We start from the raw sequence: 23,171 nt of genomic DNA on the forward strand, positions 1-23,171 counted from the left end.
ATCCAAATCACCCCCTTCCCTTGGCTCTCCATTTGCGCTTTCACGCTCACCTGCGCCATTTGCACAAGTGTCCCAAAGCTGAGGGAGTGAAAATTCTCAAGGGTGTAGGGGCTAATTAGACCATCAGCCACTTCGACCAAGCCAGCAAGGCTGCAGGCTTCAGAGCGAAGGGATATCACGAATTTCTTTCAAAATAATGGAGATGCGTGCCTAATTATATTCTACATGCATTTGTGTTATGGGACTTTTATGAATAATGACTAAATTATGTGTACATTTGACTTAGTAGTATTCTGTTTAGTTATAATTCTATGTTACTGTATGGATGTATGAATCTTATTATAATCATAATGCTGAATATAATGTGTGAAATTGTAATCAAGAATTGGAACAAGGAATGTCTGTTCCTTGTTAGAAAGAATGGAGTTATCATCAGACAGGCTGGAATGATGTGTTCCTTACAGGAAATTCTGTCTCTACCCAGGGAGGGAAGAGACCTTGGGCTGGTTGTAGATTGTTTAACAGGTGGCAGCCAATGTGAGGAGGCTGTGAACTGTATTGCCATTGTATCCGAGAGGAGGAAGGACATTTTTAAAACCTATGACGTCATTATTATTATATAACCTGATGTAAATTGTACTATGATCAGATCTTCTTCACCGTCGACTGCAGTTTGCCTGGGGGCACCGATCGCTGCCCCAAAAATGCCGCGACCGCTCGACCAAGTGGACTTTAATAACAAACAAACAAACAAGAGACAACAAGCACTGTTACACTCTATAAAAATCTAATAATTGGTTATTTTTTAGCATTACTGATACCACATGTAATACTAACCCTGGCCGTGTCTTTAAGGCTGTTGGGGGAGGAGGGGGTGCGGCTGCTTCCTGGTCGCGGCGCTTAATGTCATTCAGGGCAGCTTCCATGGGGTCCCCAGGATTCCGGGCCATCTGCTTCCTCAGCCAGTTGACATAACTGAGGAAAGAAATGTATTCATTTTATTTCAGTGTCATACACCATTTGGTTCCCAGGCCATATGGGCTTAGAAGACACTATTGACAACATCTAGTTACTATTCGTCCAGTACTTGTGTTACTTGCACACAATATAGCTGGGTCACCCCGTCCTGCCCCTCAGGATCCACAGCCCTGTAGCGCCCCAGCCCAATACACCCCACTCAGATTTAGGCCAGAGTGACAAAGGTACAGCAGACCACCAGGGCCAGAACTGAGCAGCCCAGCAGCTAGGGATTGCCTAAATCTCCCCTGACGTGGGCTTGTTTTGAACTGTGCCCCGGCTCAGAACAAGTATCTCTCTTCCAGGGTCACCACCCTCAGAGTCCATTAGTGAGTGGACATTCTGAACCTGGTTTGAGTCCAGTAGGTCACATTACGAAGGATCTATTAAAATTTGAAAGTTTAAAAAATGTATGTAATAACAAGTGAGATGAAAATGGACACACTAAAGTGTGTGCAATATAGAAGGGTAGTCAGTGGACATTCTGAACCTTGTTTGAAGTCAGTAGGTCACAGGACCAAGGAGGTATTGAAATTTGAATGTTTGAAAAATTCATGTAAAAATGTGTGAGTTGAAAATGGACAAACTAAAGGGTGTGCAATGTGGAATGGTCTGCCTACCCATGTGAGAGACGCAGACTCGGTCTCAATTTTTAAGTCTTTATTGAAGACTCATCTCTTCAGTAGGTCCTATGATTGAGTGTAGTCTGGCCCAGGAGTGTGAAGGTGAACGGAAAGGCACTGGAGCAACGAACCGCCCTTGCTGTCTCTGCCTGGCCGGTTCCCCTCTCTCCACTGGGGATTCTCTGCCTCTAACCCTATTACAGGGGCTGAGTCACTGGCTTACTGGTGCTCTTCCATACCATCCCTATGAGGGGTGCGTCACTTGAGTGGGTTGAGTCACTGATGTGATCTTACTGTCTGGGTTGGCGCCCCCCCCCCCCCCCCCCCCCCCCTTGGTTTGTGCCGTGGCGGAGATCTTTGTGGGCTATACTCGGCCTTGTCTCAGGATGGTAAGTTGGTGGTTGAGAATATCCCTCTAGTGGTGAGGGGGCTGTGCTTTGGCAAAGTGGGTGGGGTTATATCCTGCCTGTTTGGCCCTGTCAGGGGGTATCGTCGGACGGGGCCACAGTGTCTCCCGACCCCTCCTGTCCCAGCCTCCAGTATTTATGCTGCAGTAGTTTATGTGTCGGGGGGCTAGGGTCAGTCTGTTATATCTGGAGTATTTCTCCTGTCTTATCCGGTGTCCTGTGTGAATTTAAGTATGCTCTCTCTCTTTCTTTCTTTCTTTCTTTCTCTCTCTCTGAGGATCTAAGCCCTAGGACCATGCCTCAGGACTACCTGGCCTGTTGACTCCTTGCTGTCCCCAGTCCACCTGGCCGTGCTGCTGCTCCAGTTTCAACTGTTCTTCCTGCGGCTATGGAATCCTGACCTGTTCACCGGACGTGCTACCAGGTCCCAGACCTGCTATTTTCAACTCTCTAGAGTCATCAGGAGCGGTAGAGATACTCTGAATGATCGGCTATGAAAAGCCAACTGATATTTACTCCTGAGGTGCTGACCTGTTGCACCCTCGACAACCACTGTGGTTATTATTGTTTGACCCTGCTGGTCATCTATGAACATTTGAACATCTTGGCCATGTTCTGTTATAATCTCCACCCGGCACAGCCAGAAGAGGACTGGCCACCCCTCATAGCCTGGTTTCTTCCTAGGTTCTGGCCTTTCTAGGGAGTTTTTCCTAGCCACCGTGCTTCTACACCTGCATTGTTTGCTGTTTGGGGCTTTAGGCTGGGTTTCTGTACAGCACTTTGAGATATCAGCTGATGTAAGAATGGCTTTATAAATACATTTGATTTGTAGACCCACTTATTGTACATTCTGAACCTTGTTTGAGTCCAGTAGGTCACATGACCAAGGAGCTATTGAAATTCAAACATTTAAATAAATAATTTAAAATAGTGCGAGATGTAAATTGACCAAAAGAAAGTGTGTGTAATGTGTGTCTATACCAACGGGTTAGCTAGAACCAGTTTTAGGAGTAATGGTTAAAGAGCTATTGAAATTTTAAAAATGTGATTTGTCACTATGTTGACGGTCCCTAAGTGATGTTGATGGACATAAGGAAAACTAGAGGCGAATATCTGTTGAATATATAACCTGAATCTGTCTTTACCTCGGTAAAAAACAATGTATTATTAGCTAACTAGCTACAGTGCAGGCTAACTCAAATGAGCTGTCAACTCTACATACTGTATAGATAGCTGGCTAAGTGAATTAAAGATCACCAGCTACCTACATATTTTATGACCAATTTATGCAGAAATCCAGATAATTACAAAGGGTTCACATACTTTTTCTCATATATATAAACTCAGCAAAAAAGAAACGTCCCTTTTTCAGGACCCTGTCTTTCAAAGATAATTCATAAAAATCCAAATAACTTCACAGATCTTCATTGTAAAGGGTTTAAACACTGTTTCCTATGCTTGTTCAATGAACCATAAACAAAGAATGAACATGCACCTGTGGAACGGTCATTAAAAACTTCTTCGGGATAGGGGGCAGTATTCGGAAGTTTGGATGAATGAGGTGCCCAAAGTAAACTGCCTGTTACTCAGGCCCAGAAGCTAGGATATGCATATAAGTGGTAGTATTGGATAGAAAACACTCTAAAGTTTCCAAAACTGTTAACATAATGTCTGTGAGAACAGAACTGATATAGCAGGCTAAAACCCGAGGAGAATCCATCCGGAATTTTTATTTTTTGAGCTCACCACTCATTGAAATGGCTGTATATGGAAATATCAATGGAATACCTCCCAGATTGCAGTTCCTAGGGCTTCCAGTAGATGTCAACAGTCTTCAGAAAGAGTTTCAGGCTTGTTTTTTGAAAAATGAGCTAGAATTTGTAGTTTTTCTAAGTGGCTCCCATTTTGGCTGTAGTATTGTGGCGCGCGTGGATGAGGGTGCGCACTTCGTTATTTATCGTTATTTATATTTATCTATTAACATACTATTCTCCGTCTTAAATTTTATCGTTTATTTACATATTAGGGTACCTGAGGATTGATTAGAAATGTTGTTTGACTTGTTTGGACGAGGTTTATTGGTAACTTTTGGGATTCATTTGTATGCATTTTGAACGAGGGAAACCGGTGGATTACTGAATCAAGCGCGCAAACTAAACTGACTTTTTTGGGATATAAATTAGGACTTTATCGAACAAAACAACCATTTGTTATGTAGCTGGGACCCTTCGGATTGCAAACAGAGGAAGATCTTCAAAGGTAAGTGATTTATTTTATCGCTATTTCTGACTTTCGTGATGCCTCTGCTTGTATGGAAAATGTTTGTAATGCTTTTGTATGCGGGGCGCTGTCCTCAGATAATCGCATGGTATGCTTTCGCCGTAAAGCCTTTTTAAAATCTGACAAAGCGGCTGGATTAACAAGTAGTTAAGCTTTAAACGATGTAAGACACTTGTATTTTCATGAATGTTTAATATTACGGATTTTGTATTTTGAATTTCGCGCTCTGCAATTTCACCGGATGTTGGCGAGGTGGGACGTTAGAAGTTAAGACACTAACAGCTTACAGATGGTAGGCAATTAAGGTCACAGTTATGAAAACTTAGGACACTAAAGAGGCCTTTCTACTGACTCTGGAAAAACACCAAAAGAAAGATGCCCAGGGTCCCTGCTCATCTGCGTGAACGTACCTTAGGCATGCTGCAAGGATGCATGAGGACTGCAGATGTGGCCAGGGCAATAAATTGCAATGTCCGTACTGTGAGACGCCTAAGACAGCACTACAGGGAGACAGGACGGACAACTGATCGTCCTCGCAGTGGCAGAACACATGTAACAACACCTGCACAGGATCGGTACATTCGAACATCACACCTGCGGGACAGGTACAAGATGGCAACAACAACTGCCCGAGTTACACCAGGAACGCACAATCTCTCCATCAGTGCTCAGACTGTTTGCAATTGGCTGAGAGGCTGGACTGAGGGCTTATAGGCCTATTGTAATGCAGGTCCTCACCAGACATCACCGGCAACAACGTCACCTATGGGGACAAACCCACCGTTGCTGGACCAGACAGGACTGGCAAAAAGTGCTCTTCACTGACGAGTCGGGGTTTTGTCTCACCAAGGGTGATGGTCGGATTCGCGTTTATCGTTGAAGGAATGAGCATTACACCGAGGCCTGTACTCTGGAGCGGGATCGATTTGAAGGTGGAGGGTCCGTCATGGTCTGGGGCGGTGTGTCACAGCATCATCGGACTGAGCTTGTTGTCATTGCAGGCAATCCCAACACTGTGCGTTACAGGGAAGACATCCTCCACCCTCATGTGGTACCCTTCCTACAGGCTCATCCTGACATGACCCTCCAGCATGACAATGGCACCAGCCATACTGCTCGTTCTGTGCGTGATTTGCTGCAAGACAGGAATGTCAGTGTTCTGCCATGGCCAGCGAAGAGCCCGGATCTCAACGTCTGGGACCTGTTGGATCCGTGGAGGGGGGGGGGGGGGGCTAGGGCCATTCCCCCCAGAAATGTACGGGAACTTGCAGGTGCCTTGGTGTAAGAGTGGGGTAACGTCTCACAGCAAGAACTGGCAAATCTGGTGCAGTCCATGAGGAGGAGATGCACTGCAGTACTTAATGCAGCTGGTGGCCACACCAGATACTGACTATTACTTTAGATTTTGGCCCCCCCTTTGTTCAGGGACACATTATTCAATTTCTGTTAGTCACATGTCTATGTAACTTGTTCAGTTTGTCTCAGTTGTTGAAACTTGTTATGTTCATACAAATATTTACACGTTAAGTTTGCTGAAAATAAACGCAGTTGACAGTGAGAGGACGTTTCTTTTTTTGCTGAGTTTAGTTGTGAGAAAGTACTTTTGCACATATAACACACTGTGGCTGAGGAAAGGCACTACTCCCAATATAAGTGAACCCCAAATCAATGTAGTTCTTATCATATTTGCACCTCTTCGATGGTCCAACGTCCCTGTCTGTTGTTCGGTGCTTTCCTGGGTAAGGGGGCAGTAGCTCTTCGGCTGCATCAGATTCACAACTGTCAGTGTCCATGCTAGCTGGGCTAACAACAAATATAGAATTACTGATGCTAGCATTGGTTATGCTCGTGGAAGCAGAACAACTTGTGTCGTCGACAAGTGCAGGTGTAGTAACAGTACTACCAGTAGAACTGGTATGTTTCTCTATGGACGAGGGGCTTACTTTTTTTTAACCATTTATCAATTTTCGAGCAAACGGAATGAGCAGCAGCTACGTTTAGCTACATACGGACCGTTAGTGGAAGAGAGTACCGGTTAATGTGATTGGATGTTAATTATTTGTCTAGGCTACCAGAATATGACAGCTTCATTAATTAGTATCAGCAAAACACCAGTCAACAGTGAAGAGTCGACACCGGGATGCTGGCCTTCTAGGCAGAGTTGCAAAGAAAAAGCCATATCTCAGACTGGCCAATAAAAATTTTATATTTAGATGGGCAAAAGAACACAGACACTGGACAGAGCAACTCTGCCTAGAAGGCCGGCATCCCAGAGTCGCCTCTTCACTGTTGACGTTGTGACTGGTGTTTTGCGGTTACTATATAATGAAGCTGCCAGGTGAGGACTTGTCCTCTTGCTCAGTTGTGCACCGAGGCCTCCCATTCCTTTTTCTCGGGCGGCAGGTAGCCTAGTGGTTAGAGCGTTGGACTAGTAACCGTGAAGGTTGCAAGATTGAATCCCTGAGCTGACAAGGTCAAAATCTGTCGTTCTGCCCCTGAACAAGGCAGTTAACCCACTGTTCCTAGGCTGTCATTGAAAATAAGAATTTGTTCTTAACTGACTTGCCTTGTTAAATAAAGGTAAAATAAAAATGTATATTCTGGTTAGAGACAGTTTGCGCTGTTCTGTGAATGGAGTAGTACACAGCATTGTACGAGATCTTCCTTTTCTTGGTAATTTCTCGCATGGAATAGCCATCATTTCTCAGAACAAGAATAGACTGACGAGTTTCAGCAGAAAGTTCTTTGTTTCTGGCCATTTTGAGCCTGTAATCGAACCCACAAATGCTAATGCTCCAGTACTCAACTAGTCTAAAGGCCAGTTTTATTGCTTCTTTAATAAGCACAACATTTTTCAGCTGTGCTAACATAATTGCAAATGGGTTTTCTAATGATCAATTAGCCTTTTAAAATGATCAACTTGGATTAGCTAACACAACGTGCCATTGGAACACAGGAGTGGTGGTTGCTGATAACGGACCTCTGTACGCCTATGTAGATATTTCATAAAAAATCTGCCGTTGCCAGCTACAATAGTCATTTACAACATTAACAATGTCTACACTGTATTTCTGATCAATTTTATGTTATTTTAATGGACAAAAAAGTTGCATTTCTTTCAAAAACAAGGACATTTCTAAGTGACCCCAAACCTTTGAACAGTAGTGTATGTTTTTAGACCCATATGCCTATTATTGACTTGCATTCTCACCAATCTGGGGTGAGGTTCCTGAAAGCTACGTAGCTAATGTTGTATTTTCATTTTCTTGACAACCCAGACCCACACATCACTCGTAAAGTGCTTCATTTGGTTAATGTTGTTCACGTACAGATTGACCATCAAACCTAGATTCCATTGCTACGTTCTCACTGATGTGGGTCTGGGTTGTGGAGACCAAGTGTACTGTCAGCTATTAAGCTTTGGGGAAACTATTTTTATCATCCAGAGAGGATTTTTGTTCTATCCATGTTTTCTCTTGTACATGTTTGCCCAAATGGTGCCTTGTATAGCCTGAGCTTCTGTTATTGCCTCAGCAGGATTTGATTATGAGCCAGTGCCTGAAGACACATTATATAATCACCCAACTGGAAATTTACAGTGTACAGTACATGCACTTCACATACAAACCACTTGGTGGCCACCTCAAGCTTGAAACATGGCCATGATATTACTCCACAGGTGTACAAAAAGTATTGAAAAGCCTAAAATGTTATTTTGAATTATTTGTTGAAAAGTTGTGGAGGCCATATATTAACAGGCACCTTAAGAGACTATTAATATGTCAACCAGAAAGAGTTTAAACCAGAAAAATAGTTGCGAAACTAGATCACAAATACATTAAAAGCAGCGCAACATTGATAGTATTTTAAGACATCACTATGAGTCTGTCATGCAAGAATACTATGAAGATGGTTTGCTATGGTTCCTTAGCACTTGCTAAACAAGGCAGTAAGACCAATGATCCATCAGTCTTTTCCATGCCAGAGATTTGTGTCTTTTTAAACCTTTAATCATTTTAATGACTTTTTAAAAGTAAATGTAAATCAAATGGTCTTTCTTCATTCATTCATGGTCTCAGTGCAAACATTTTGAAATCAGCAGAACACTGACAGATCAATAGAAAAAAGACGAGATGCAGTATTTTCAGAGAATCGAATAGTGTATATTTGTCAAAATTTGCTGTAAATCGTTCCTCCCCACTCTTACTTAATTCTGAGAGGTTGTGGATCGTTTGTTTCTTTTATGAAAATTGCCATCCAAACAGTTATCATCATCGTTATCATGTGGGCAGCAAGAATTGACAGTTTGATGCAGGTGGCTATAAGGTTTTTATAATGTACTTGTGTGTTCTTTTCCATGTTGATATACAGAATTTGTATCGTTTGTATTACACTGTTTTAACAAACCTGTTTTTTCTGGTTTCTATGCCACTAGTACTGAATCAATTGATTCATGAAATGTATTTTATTGGACATATTAATAGATATTAAGTTGCCTCATTCATTGAGTACAACTACAGACTTATTTCCATTGTGGTCCTTGCTATCATAGGGCGGCAGGTAGCCTAGCGGTTAGAGCGTTGGGCCAGTAACCGAAAGGTTGCTGGATCCAATCCCCGAGCTGACAAGGTAAAAATCTGTTGTTCTGCCCCTGAACAAGGCAGTTAACCCACTGTTCCCTGGTAGGCTGTCGTTGTAAATAAGAATGTGTGCTTAACTGACTTGCCTAGTTATAAAGGTTAAATTTAAAAAATAATGTGGGCAACAAGATGAGGGACAGCTTGGGCAAGACTGGCTGTGCATTGAGGCACTTCCATATTATGTGGACAATAAAGTTTTCTAATTCTTCACATTGGAACACTTTGTGCTTGGCTTTGCAAAAAAATGTAATTTGCAGTGTCTGCCACCAGATGGCAGTATATTCTAACCATTCAGTTAGCAACAGGTTTGCATACCATGTGGAATGCAGTCCCACTGATGGTATTAATACACCGAACCAAAAAGTAAACACAACATGTAAAGTGTTTATCCCAGAAAGATCCCAGAAATGATCCATACGCACTAAAAGCTAATTTCTCTCAAATTTTACGCACAAATTTGTTTACATCCCTGTTAGTGAGCATTTCTCCTTTTCCAAGATAATCCATCCACCTGACAGGTGTGAAATATCAAGAAACTGATTAAACAGCATGATCATTACACAGGTACACCTTGTGCTGGGGACCGTAAAAGGACACTCTAAAATGTACAGTTTTGTCACACAACACAATTCCACAGATGTCTCAAGTTTTGAGGGAGCGTGCAATTGGCATGCTCTGTTGCCAGAGAATTTAATGTTCTTGTTCAATGTTCATTTCTCTACAATAAGCCACCTCCAGAGAATTTGGCAGTACGTCCAACAGGCCTCACAACCTCAGACCACGTGTAACCACGCCAGCCCAGGACCTCCACATCCAGCTTCTTCACCTGTGGGATCGTCTGAGACCACCCACCCGGACAGCTGATGAAACTGTGGCTTTGCACAACCGAAGAATCTCTGCACAAACTGTCAGAAACCATTTCAGGGAAACTCATATTCGTGCTCATCATCTTCACCTGGGTCTTGACCTGACTGCAGTTCGGTGTCGTAACCAACTTCAGTGGGCAAATGCTCACCTTCGATGGTCACTGGCATGCTGGAGATGTGTGCTCATCACGGATTAATCCCGGTTTCAACTGTACCGAGGAGATGGCGTGCATGGCATCGTGTGGGTGAGCGGGTTTGTTGATGTCAACGTTGTGAACAGAGTGCCCCATAGGGGGGGGGGGGGGGGGGTTTATGGTATAGGCAGGCATAAGCTACGGAAAATGAACACAATTGCATTTTATTAATGGCAATTTGAATGCATAGAGATACCGTGACGAGGTCATTATTGTGCCACTCATCCCCCGCCTTCACCTCATGTTTCAGCATGATAATGCACAGTCACATGTTGCAAGGATCTGTACACAATGTCCCAGTCCTTCCATGGCCTACATACTCATGGACATGTCATCCATTGAGCATGTTTGGGACCCTCTCGATCGATGTATATGATAGTATGTTCCAGTTCCTGCCAATATCCAGCAACTTCGCACAACTATTGAGAGGATTGCGACAACTTTCCACAGGCCACAATCAACTCTATGCGAAGGAGATGTGTCGCGCTGCATGAGGCAAATGGTGTTCACACCAGATACTGACTGGTTTTCTGATCCACTCCCTTACTTTTTTTTAAGGTATCTGTGACCAACAGATGCCTATCTATATTCCTAGTCATATGAAACCAATAGATTAGGGCCTAAATAATGTATTTCAATTGACTGATTTCCTTATATGAACTGTAAATCAGTTAAATCATTGAAATTGTTGCACTTATATTTGTGTTCCGTGTATAGTATAATGTAAACAGTATGGGAACTACTTAGAGGCTATTTCATACCCCAGAAACCCAGCTGTGTTAATGTTTCTGGGTAATTCAGTACATTTTTCTCCCCAATTGGTAGTTACGATCTTGTCTCATCGCAGCAACTCCCCAACGGTCTCAGGAGAGGCGAAGGTCGAGACATGTGTCCTCCGAAACATTACCCGTCAAGCCATGATGCTTCTTAACACACTGCTCACTTTACCCGGAAGCAAGCCGCACCAATGTGTCAGAGGAAACACTGCTCGACTGATGACCGAAATCAGCTTGCAGGCATCCGCCACAAGAAGTTGCTAGAGGCCAATTGTGCGCCGCACTATGGGACTCCCGGTCACAGCCGGGATGAACCCCAGGCTGCGCCACTCGGGAGGCGGCCATCATTTCTAATAGCCATTAGGAGGCCACAGTTTTCACACAGTTATTTCACTGATGCCCTTCCCAGACAACACGGTGGGTTCGGGGCTATTCAGTTTGAGACTCGTGGGACTCGGCATCGTCTCAGACTCGGGGGGCTTCATATGGCCCAAGCTCTTCCCGAGTCCAGCATAATCATATTACTCTGGGTCCACCTAATGGTACTCAGGCCGAGTCCACTTCATCATATCAGGGCTGATTTACTTTTTCAGAAGTAAGGCTATATTCAGCAGTTGGTGGAAGAATGAAAAAACAAATTAAGGTAATAATTTCACCTCGAATTTGCTAGATCATTTGCAAGCAAAAATACTACCTCTTATGGGATTAGATGGAGACTGCAGGGATTTAGGTTAATTTGAATAACCGTTCAAATGTCCTTTTGTGTTTCATGCCGAAATAAAGCCCTGATTATACAACTATTTGGATCAGTTCTGGGTTTATTCTCGACTGTTTACAAGGTCCAGAAAATTACATTAGGCTGTACCACCGTTTACAGATAGGTCTACCATAGAAAAATAGGCTGTATTCTATGACACTGAGATGTGCTGTCAGTCATGGATCATGTATCCCAAGTCGTCCTATAATTAACATGGCCAGCAACATATGCCTAAAAATCGCTAATGCCATTATATTAAGCCAGGATTGGCCGAATGACAGAAATTAATAGAATTAGTGTGGGGTTCCCACAAAAAATCTGTAGTAAAATCGAATTAATTTATAGCATAGATTCTCTAGGATCCTTCTCCATACAGCTTAGACAATAATTGTGTACTACCAATAATGAATTCCTCATTGCAGTGTGTTGTTGTAGTCTAGGAGGTAGAATAATTGTATTTGATAATCTGCTACTTAGGCTGAAGGAGTGATGCAGCCTACAACCATGCATGTTAAATTATTGCAATAGCCTATTAAAATAGCTAAATAAATAACGACCATAAAAGTCAATGGAAAAAATAATGGCGCTCAAAACGTTGTGACTGTGGGTTTGATTCCCGGGACCACAAACGGAAAATGAATGCATGCATACTGTTGCTTTGGATAAAAGCATCTGCTTAATGTTCAATTTATTATTTTTGCACACCTCATATTTGTGAGACATTGAACATTTTCCTGCATGGAACTTTTGACTGTAGTACATTCTGAGAAGACAGAAGAAAATAAAACTGATTAAAAAACTTCATCGGGATAGGGAGCAGTGTTTCCACTTTGAACAAATTGCGTGCCCAAACGAAATGTCCTCCTACTCTGTCCCAAAAGGTAATACATGCATATTATTATTACTATTGTATAGAAAACACTCTGAAGTTTCTAAAACTGTTTGAATTATTTCTGTAAGTATAACAGAACTCATTTGGCAGACAAAAACCTGAGAAGAGGTCAAAACAGGAAATGAGAACTCGATTTTCAAAACAGTGTCAAATGGTACCCCTTCTAGATATGACTGAACAAACACTGCCTAGGGCTTCCACTAGATGTCACCGTCTTTAGATTTTAGTCTTATGATTCTACTATAAAGGAGGGGCTCATAGGAGCTGTTTTAGTGAGTGGTCGTCAGAATTCTCAGTCTGGATTTGCTCGCGAGGGAGAGAGAGAGCTCTCGTTCCAATGCTCTTTCTTCAGACAATGAAATTCTCCGGTTGGATCCTTATTGATGATTAATGTAAAACACATACTAAATATGGATTGCAAACATCATTTGACCTTTTTCTACGACCTGTAACGGAACTTTTTGAGTTTTTGTCGTGCGTCATGAAAATGGATTCCTGGGCTGAACATGCTAACAACAAGTGGCTAAATGATGGGCTTTATGGAACTTTTCAGTCATTTCTGTCGATCTGGGAATCCTGGGAGTGCCTTCTGATGAAGTTATTCGAAGGTAAGTGCATATTTATAGTGTTTTTGTAGCTTTTGTTGACGCCAAAATGGCGACTATTTCTTTGGCTGGATTGTGCTCTAAACGCCGTTCTCAGATTAATCTTTTTCCGTAAAGTTTATTTTGAAATCTGACACAGCGGTTGCATAGAGGATAAGTTTATCTTTAATTATGTGAATAACACTTGCATCTTTTATCAATGTTTATTATGAGTATTTCTGTAAATATTACATTTTACAATTGAGGTATAGACATGTAAAGTTGAAGTCGTAAGTTTACATACACCTTAGCCAAATACATTTAAACTCAGTTTTTCACAGTTCCTGACATTTAATCCAAGTAACAATTCCCTGTCTTAGGTCAGTTAGGATCACCACTTTATTTTAAGAATGTGAAATGTCAGAATAATAGTAGAGAGAATGATTTATTTCAGCTTTTATTTATTTCATCACATTCCCAGTGGGTCAGAAGTTTACATACACTCAATTAGTATTTGGTAGCATTGCCTTTAAATTGTTTAACTTGGGTCAAACGTTTCAGGTAGCCTTCCACAAGCTTCCCACAATAAGTTGGGTGAATTTTGGCCCATTCCTCCTGACAGAGCTGGTGTAACTGAGTCAGGTTTGTAGGCCTCCTTGCTCACACCGCTTTTTCAGTTCTGCCCACATATTTTCTGTATGATTGAGGTCAGGGCTTTGTGATGGCCACTCCAATACCTTGACTTTGTTGTCCTTAAGCCATTTTTCCAAAACTTTGGGAGTATGCTTGGGGTCATTATCCATTTGGAAGAGCGATTTGCAACCAAGCTTTAACTTCCTGACTGATGTCTTGAGATGTTGCTTTAATATATCCACATCATTTTCTTTCCTCATGATGCCATCTATTTTGTGAAGTGCACCAGTCCCTCCTGCAGCAAAGCACCCCCACAACATGATGCTGCCACCCCCGTTCTTCATGGTTGGGATGGTGTTCTTCGGCTTGCAAGCCTCCCCCTTTTTCCTCCAAACATAATGATGGTCATTATGGCCAAACAGTTCTATTTTTGTTTCATCAGACCAGAGGACATTTATCCAAAAAGTACGATCTTTGTCCCCATGTGCAGTTGCAAACCGTAGTCTGGCTTTTTTATGGCGGTTTTTGAGCAGTGGCTTCTTCCTTGCTGAGGGGCCATTCAGGGTATGTCGATATAGGACTCGTTTTACTGTGGATATAGATACTTTTGTACCTGTTTCCTCCAGCATCTTCACAAGGTCCTTTGCTGTTGTTCTGGGATTGATTTGCACTTTTCGCACCAAAGTATGTTCATCTCTAGGAGACAGAACTCGTCTCCTTCCTGAGCAGTATGACGGCTGCGTGGTCCCATGGTGTTTATACTTGCATACTATTGTTTGTACAGATGAACGTGGTACCTTCAGGCGTTTGGAAATTGCTCCCAAGGATGAACCAGACTTGTGGAGGTCTACAATTATTTTTCTGAGGTCTTGGTTGATTTCTTTTGATTTTCCCATGATGTCAAGCAAAGAGACAGAGTTTGAAGGTCAGCCTCGAAATACATCCACAGGTACACCTCCAATTGACTCAAATTATGTCAATTAACCTATAAGAAGCTTCTAAAGCCATGACATAATTTTCTGGAATTTTCCAGGCTGTTTAAAGGCACAGTCAACTTAGTGTACGTAAACTTCTGACCCACTGGAATTGATACAGTGAATTATAAGTGAAATAATCTGTCTGTAAACAATTGTTGGAAAAATACTTGTGTCATGCACAAAGTAGATGTCCTAACCGACTTGCCAAAACTCTAGTTTGTTAACAAGAAATTTGTGGAGTGGTTGAAAAACAAGTTTTAATGACTCCAACCTAAGTGTATGTAAACTTCCGACTTCAACTGTATAACGCCTCATATACTATTTCCTGTCTGTTTTACAAATCTGTGATTGTAATTTTCAACATAACAAATGGCAGCATACATGTATCTTCAATTGCCAACATCAATGCTTGCTGAAGTATCCTTAAAACCTCTACAGGATCAGTGTCGTCACCGCGGGAAGGTTGAGCTAACGTGCGCTAATGTGATTAGCATAGTGTTGTAAATAACAAGAACATTTCCCAGGACATAGGCATATCTGATATGGACATAAAGCTTAAATTCTTGTTAATCTAACTGCACTGTCCAATTTACAGTAGCTATTACAGTAAAATAATAACATGCTATTGTTTGAAGAGAGTGCACAGTTATGTACTTGAAAATGTATCAATAAACCATTTAGGCACATTTGGGCAGACTTGATACAACATTCTGAACAGTAATGCAATGGTTCATTGGATCAGTTAAACTTTGCACATACACTGCTGCCATCTAGTGGCCAAAATCGAAATTGCGCCTAAACTGGAATAATATGTTGTGGCCTTTCTCTTGCATTTCAAAGATGATGGAACACATTTGTTTTCACATATGTCTTTTTCTTTATATTATCTTTTACCAGATCTAATGTGTTATATTCTCCTACATTCATTTAACATTTCCACAAACTGCAAAGTGTTTCCGTTCAAATGTTATCAAGAATATACATATCCTTGCTTCAGGTCCTGAGCTACAGGCAGATTTGGGGATGTCATTTTAGGCGAAAATTGAAAAAAAGGGTCCGATCCTTAAGGAGCTAGCATTACCTCTAAATGAACCAAAAACACACAATCCAGCAGCGGTGGCCTCTGCTGCTCGAGCCGTCTGCCTTGCAGCTCGAGCCTGCCTCGGCGCCTGACTTTCCAACGGCCAGCCAGAGAAAATACCAAAAAGTTCGAAATATGTAATTGTAGCTAGTATAACGTTATTTGTAGTAGAGTATTTCATCGCAGTCGCTAATTAATTTCTGGACTGGTCATGGTTGTTGTCAAAGTTTCTCTGTTAACGTCAGCTAATGTTAATGTTAGCTACTGTATCTTAGGTACAGTAACTTTTAGAGCAGAGGTGACATTAGCTAGCTAAGTCAATATGTTTAGGTTCTGGCCTATGTGATATTAGGTAGCTAATTGAGCTAGCTAGTGTTTTTGTTTGTAAAACATCGGTAGTCTAGCTGAGAATAGACAAGAAAGCACCCTAGCTAGCTAACATGTCCAGTGACCCTTCGTGTACACTAGCACATGGTGCCGCATGATGAAACACCGCTTTCCATTCATTTTCAATGGAAGGAAACCGGTGAGAAGCGGAGTGGGTGGGGGACCGCTGGGCGGAGCAAACGTGGTGTGGGAGGCGGTCTAAAAGTACATTTCCCAACTTTATGCAAATCACCAGCCTCGACTGCTGGTCAATGACCAATCATATCGTGGTTCCCATGATGAATTTGACGGTATGTGACACAAGGCTGGAGACTTTCTTCAACATAGATGGCTGACAAAAATACTAGGAATGAAGCAAATGTAAGTGATTATAACGTCATAACAAATCATGCAAAAAATTTACAGTTGAGTGGAACATGTTAGTTAATGTAGAGACAAACGATTATGCATATTTTTTGGTCATAAAATCACTATTTAGCAAGCTAGCTAACTAGCGACCATTAGACAGCTAACGTAAACTCACTCACTTTTGTACATCGCGCTGGTCCTTACAATTGACCTTATTTTAGCGCCCAAAAAACGTAATACTTCCAGATCAACTGTAATATCAATACCAATGTAAAGCACAATTTACCCCCTTTCCAAGAAAATCAATGACCAGACCTTCATGATGCCCATGTCTGCATGATTCAAGAAGGCAATGAGTTCCGTCGGGTCTTTTTAAAAATGGCGTGATAGTGAGATGGAGAGATGTCGTGTGGGGAAACGGCTTTTTTCACTCGATCTGTCCAACTTATCACCTTATGACCTCTAAAATGTAAATAAAACACTATAAAGAGTTTATATAATGTGTCATTACATACCTATTTGAAGGATTGTGTCAAATTTGAATCGGGTTTTTAGGGCGGTGCTAAAGTGATCTTCAGAAGTAAACAGCGGCTTTTGAGAGTCATAATAGCTTGCAGTGATGACGCAAAAAAATGACTAGGTATCCCCCATTACCCTGTCCGTTTCTTGTTTGTAAACGGTGAGAGAAGTGCTACACCTGGTGGAGAGAGGCTGTAAGACGGAATTAGTTGCTTTATGCGTGCTGTACGGTACGCCATGACACGTCACGACGTAACGTACAGCGTCGGAGGGGTCAGTTTTTTTCAACTTTTCTCCAATACTATAGAGCCATTACCATGTAAATCAATGCTTGATTAGAAACGTAGTTCACACCCCAGATTTTGATGTCAACACAGTCGCTTCAGTCCCATTAGTTTTCTTTTCAGCCTCGTTTGAATGTTGCGGTTGCGCACATTTGTACGGAATGGGGTTAGTGTACGTTAGCTGGCTAGCTTTATGGCCGTTGTGACATGAGTATGAAATTGTAATTCTGGTTGTTTAATGTTTTAGAGACTCCTGAAACAACCAGCAAACCAGGCTTTCGTCTTGTGAAAGAGTGGATGTAAAGAATCCAGCTAGCTATAGCATTTACTACAAATTGAATGTACAATTTTGTAAGCTTGCCATGCAATGCAGCTGAAGTAACATAGCTAGCTAACTATTTACTAGCTTATTGTGCAGTGGAGGAGACAAATATCTGTATGACTATGGCTACATAGCTAGCTACACATCCAATCTGTGTATGGACCCTAAAACGTTTGGTATAAATATTAGTTCAGAACCTAGCTATGAACCTCACCTATCATAGCCGGTTGTATCAACTTCAAAACAGTCTCAATGACATTAATGAAGCCTATGGATTGAGTAGAAAAATATATAACTTTGTGCTAAGGATGCAATTACCATGCATGAGATCCCCACATTGTAGCCTGTACATTTAATATATTCACTGATCATGTACTCTACCTTGGCAAATAAAGGTGTAGTTCAGGTATGAATGTCTGAGAGACATTTTCCGATGCGGGAGGGGTTCACCGACAGGGGAAAGGGATCAAGTGAAAGAGAGAGACTGTGTCTACACTAAGTGGCTGCAGAGTACTTTATACTAAAAACATGCACAGACACAAAAGGGCAAACAATATAGCGTAGTTATAGAAATAATGAAGTGTCTTACTATTCTCCATGGTTGGTCCTCTTATTCTTTGAAGGTGAAAGGAGCCACAGTAATATACCTGAGCCTGCTTACTGCACAACACAATCCATCAATCAGATTGATACACGAGTGTGTATGTGTGGGTTATAGGGTGTCTAATTGTCCTACATTTGTTCAATATGGGTGACTCTTAAAAGAGCCTGTTTTGTACAGACATCACACCCTTACCTAAACAACACCCTCATCTGAGAAGTAGAAATTAAAGAGAGAGAAACTGGGAATTGAATAACTGCAGTTGACATAGCTAAGTAAATGGAAGAATAATCTTATTTTTTAGGGCCTTCCTCTGACATCGCCTGGTATAGAGGTCCTGGATGGCAGGAAGCTTGGCCCCAGTGATGTACTGGGCCATACGCACTACCCTCTGAAGTGCCTTGCGGTCGGAGGCTGAGAAGTTGCCATACCAGGCAGTGATGCAATCAGTCAGAATGCTCTCGATGGTGCAGCTGTAGAACCTTTTGAGGATCTGAGGACCCATGCCAAATATTTTCATTCTCCTGAGGGGGAATAGGTTTTGTCATGCGTTCTTCACGACTGTCTTGGTGTGCTTGGACCATGTTACTTTGTTGATGATGTGGACATCAAGGAACTTGAAGCTCTCAACCTGCTCCTCTACAGCCCCATCGATGAGAATGGAGGCATGCTATGTCCTCCTTTTCCTGTAGTCCACAATCATCTCCTTTGTCTTGATAACATTGAGGGAGAGGTTGTTGTCCTGGCACCACACGGCCAGGTCTCTGACCTCCTCCTTGTAGGCTGTGTCGGCGATCAGGCCTACCACTGTTGTGTCATCGGCAAACTTAATGATTCTGTTAAAGGTCCCCAAAGCACACACATCCCTGGGTTGCTCCTTCATCTGACCACTTTCTTATTGACCGAGTCACTGGTGCTTCCTGCTTTAGTTTTTCCTTGTAAGCAGGAATCAGGAGATTAGAATTATGGTCAGATTTGCCAAATGGAGGACGAGGGAGAGCTTAGTACGTGTCTCTGTGTGTGGAGTTAAGGTGGTCTAAAGTTGTTTTCCCGCTGGTTGCACTTTTAACATGCTGGTAGAAATGAGGTAAAATGGATTTAAGTTTCTCTGCATTAAAGTCCCCGGCCACTAGGAGCGCCGCCTCTGGATGAGTTTTCCTGTTCGCTTATGGCCGTATACAGCTCATTGAGTGCGGTCTTAGTGTCAGCATCGGTTTGTGGTGCTAAATAGACAGCTACGAAGAATATAGAAGAAAACTCTCTTGGTAAATAGTGTGGTCTACAGCTTTTTTTTTTCACCTTCATTTAACCAGGTAGGCTAGTTGAGAACAAGTTTTCATTTGCAACTGCGAACTGGCCAAGATAAAGCATAGCAATTTGACACATACAACAACACAGAGTTACACATGGAATAAACAAAACATAGTCAATAATACAGTAAAAAAATAAGTCTATAAATGAGGTGAGATAAGGGAGGTAAAGGCAAAAAAAGGCCATGTTGGCGAGGTAAATACAATATAGCAAGTAAAACACTGGAATGGTAGATTTGCAGTGGAAGAATGTGCAAAGTAGAAATAGAAATAATGGGGTGCAAAGGATAAATAAATACAGTAGGAGCAAAATAAATAAATAAATACAGTAGGGGAAGAGGTAGTTGTTTGGGCTAAATTATAGATGGGCTATGTACAGGTGCAGTAATCTGTGAGCTGCTCTGACAGCTGGTGCTTAAAGCTAGTGAGGGAGATATGAGTCTCCAGCGTCAGAGATTTTTGCAGTTCGTTCCAGTTATTGGCAGCAGAGAACTGGAAGGAAAGAAAACCAAAGTAGGAATTGGCTTTGGGGGTGACCAGAGAGATATACCTGCTGGAGCGCGTGCTACGAGTGGGTGCTGCTATGGTGACCAGTGAGCTGAGATAAGGCGGCGCTTTACCTAGCAGAGACTTGTAGATAACCTGTAGCCAGTGGGTCTGGCGATGAGTATGAAGCGAGGGCCAACCAACGAGAGCGTACAGGTCGCAATGGTGGGTAGTGTATGGGGCTTTGGTGACAAAACGGATGGCACTGTGATAGACTGCATCCAGTTTGTTGAGTAGAGTGTTGGAGGCTATTTTATAGATGACATCACTGATTTCGAGGATCGGTAGGATGGTCAGTTTTACGAGGGTATGTTTGGCGTCATGAGTGAAGGATGCTTTGTTGCGATATAGGAAGCCGATTCTAGATTTAATTTTGGATTGGAGATGCTTAATGTGGGTCTGGAAGGAGAGTTTACAGTCTTACCAGACACCTAGGTATTTGTAGTTGTCCACGTATTCTAAGTCAGAGCCGTCCAGAGTAGTGATGCTGGACGGGCGAGCAGGTGAGGGCAGTGATCGATTGAATAGCATGCATTTAGTTTTACTTGCGTTTAAGAGCAGTTGGAGGCCACGGAAGGGGAGTGATATGGCATTGAAGCTCGTCCTGAGGTTAGTTAACACAGTGTCCAAAGAGGGGCCAGAAGTATACAGAATGGTGTCGTCTGCGTAGAGGTGTATCAGAGAATCACCAGCAGCAAGAGCAACATCATTGATGTATACAGAGAATAGAGTCGGCCCGAGGATTGAACCCTGTGGCACCCCCATAGAGACTGCCAGAGGTCCGGACAACAGGCCCTCCAATTTGACACACTGAACTCTATCAGAGAAGTAGTTGGTAAACCAGGCGAGGCAATCATTTTAAGAAACCAAGGCTGTCGAGTCTGCCAATAAGAATGTGGTGATTGACAGAGTTGAAAGCCTTGGCCAGGTTGATGAATACGGCTGCGCAGTAATGTCTATTATCGATGGCGGTTATGATGATGTTTAGGACCTTAAGCGTGGCTGAGGTGCACCCATGGCCAGCTCTGAAACCGGATTGCATAGCGGAGAAGGTACGGTGGGATTCGAAATGGTCGGTAATCTGTTTGTTAACTTGGCTTTCGAAGACCTTAGAAAGACAGGGTAGGATAGATATAGGTCTGGAGCAGTCTGGGTCTAGAGTGTCACCCCCTTTGAAGAGGGGGATGACCGCGGCAGCTTTCCAATCTTTGGGAATCTCAGACGATACGAAAGAGAGGTTGAACAGGCTAGTAATAGGGGTTGCAACAATTTCAACAGATAATTTTAGAAAGAGAGGGTCCAGATTGTTTAGCCCGTCTGATTTGTAGGGGTCCAGATTTTGCAGCTCTTTCAGAACATCAGCTATCTGGATTTGGGTGAAGGAGAAATGGTGGGAGCTTTGGCGGGTTGCTGTGGAGGGTGCCGGGCAGTTGACCGGGGCAGGGGTAGCCAGGTGGAAAGCATGGCCAGCCGTGGAGAAATGCTTATTGAAATTCTCAATTATAGTGGATTTATCGGTGGTGACAGTGTTTCCTAGCCTCATAGCTGGGAGGAGGTGCTCTTATTCTCCATGGACTTTACAGTGTCCCAGAACTTTTTGAGTTAGTACTACAGGATGCAAATTTCTGTTTGAAAAAGCTCGCCTTAGCTTTCCTAACTGCCTGTGTATATTTGTTCCTAACTTCCCTGAAATTTGCATATCACGGGGGCTATTCGATGCTAATGCAGAACGCCACAGGATGTTTTTGTGCTGGTCAAGGGCAGACAGGTCTGGAGTGAACCAAGGACTATATCTATTCCTAGTTCTAAATTTTTTGAATGGGGCATGCTTATTTAAGATGGTGAGGAAGGCACTTTTAAAGAATAGCCAGGCATCATCTACTGACGGGATGAGGTCAATGTCATTCCAGGATACCCCGGCCAGGTCGATTAGAAAGGCCTACTCGCAGAAGGGTTTTAGGGAGCGTTTGACAGTGATGAGGGGTGGTCGTTTGGTCGCAGACCCATTACGGATGCAGGCAATGAGGCAGTGATCGCTGAGATCAATCAATTCACATATGGTATCGAGGGCACAGCTGAGGGCAGAGGGAGGTCTATAGCAAGCGGCAACAGTGAGAGACTTGTTTCTGGAAAGGTGATCATGAGATACTTCCTTAGATTTCGTGAACCAGCTGTTGTTTACAAATATACATAGACCGCCACCCCTTGTATTATCAGAGGCCGCGGTTATATCCTGCCAAAAAACCTTAAAACCCGCCAGCTGTATGTTATTCATGTCGTCGTTCAGCCACAACTCTTTTCCATTGATTGTACGTTGGCTAATAGGACCGATGGTGAGTTTCCCCGCTCGCTCGCCTGATCTTTACAAGGCACACGGACCTTCGTCCCCGATATCTCGGGCTCTTTCTCCTGCGAAAGACTGGGATGAGGGCCTTGTCGGGGGTCTGAAGTAAATCATTCCCGTCCAACACGTTAAAAGAAAAAGTATTCCTCCAGTTCAGGGTGAGTAATTGCTGTCCTGATATCTAGAAGCTCTTTTCAGTTATAAGACACGGTGGCAGAAACATTATGTACAAAATAAGTTACAAATAATGCGAAAAAACACACACAATAGCACAATTGGTTAGGGGATTGTAAAACGTCAGCCATCTCCTCCGGCGCCATTATTTACATACGATCTCAGTGATAATTGTTCCATACTATGTATTAGAGATACGAACCAGCAAAATACTAATCCTCTTTTAATGTTCAAGTTTTCTCCTCATGGGTTTTTACATGACATGTTCTACTCTGATTTAGTCACAGTCTCCTCTATTCCTGACCCTGAGTTGGCTCTAGAAAGTTTATCCTTGATATTTATTCCTCTGGCAGATAAACACGCCCCTTTTAAACATTTCAGTCAAAGATAAATCTAACCCCTGGTTTTCTTCAGAGCAATCCGAGCTCATTCAAATGAGAAATCAGGCCTGGGCCAAAGCAAGGAAAACTGACTCTGTAGTAGACTGGCAATCTTTCAGACAATTGAGAAACAGATGTACTATCTCGATTAAAAAAGCTAAATCAAGCTACTTTTTAAGCTCTATCTCTGACTCTGCTGGTGATCCTTCAAAATTTTGGGAAACAGTAA

This window comes from Salvelinus namaycush, chromosome 20 (assembly GCF_016432855.1).
Source record: "Salvelinus namaycush isolate Seneca chromosome 20, SaNama_1.0, whole genome shotgun sequence".
Lineage (NCBI taxonomy): Eukaryota > Metazoa > Chordata > Actinopteri > Salmoniformes > Salmonidae > Salvelinus > Salvelinus namaycush.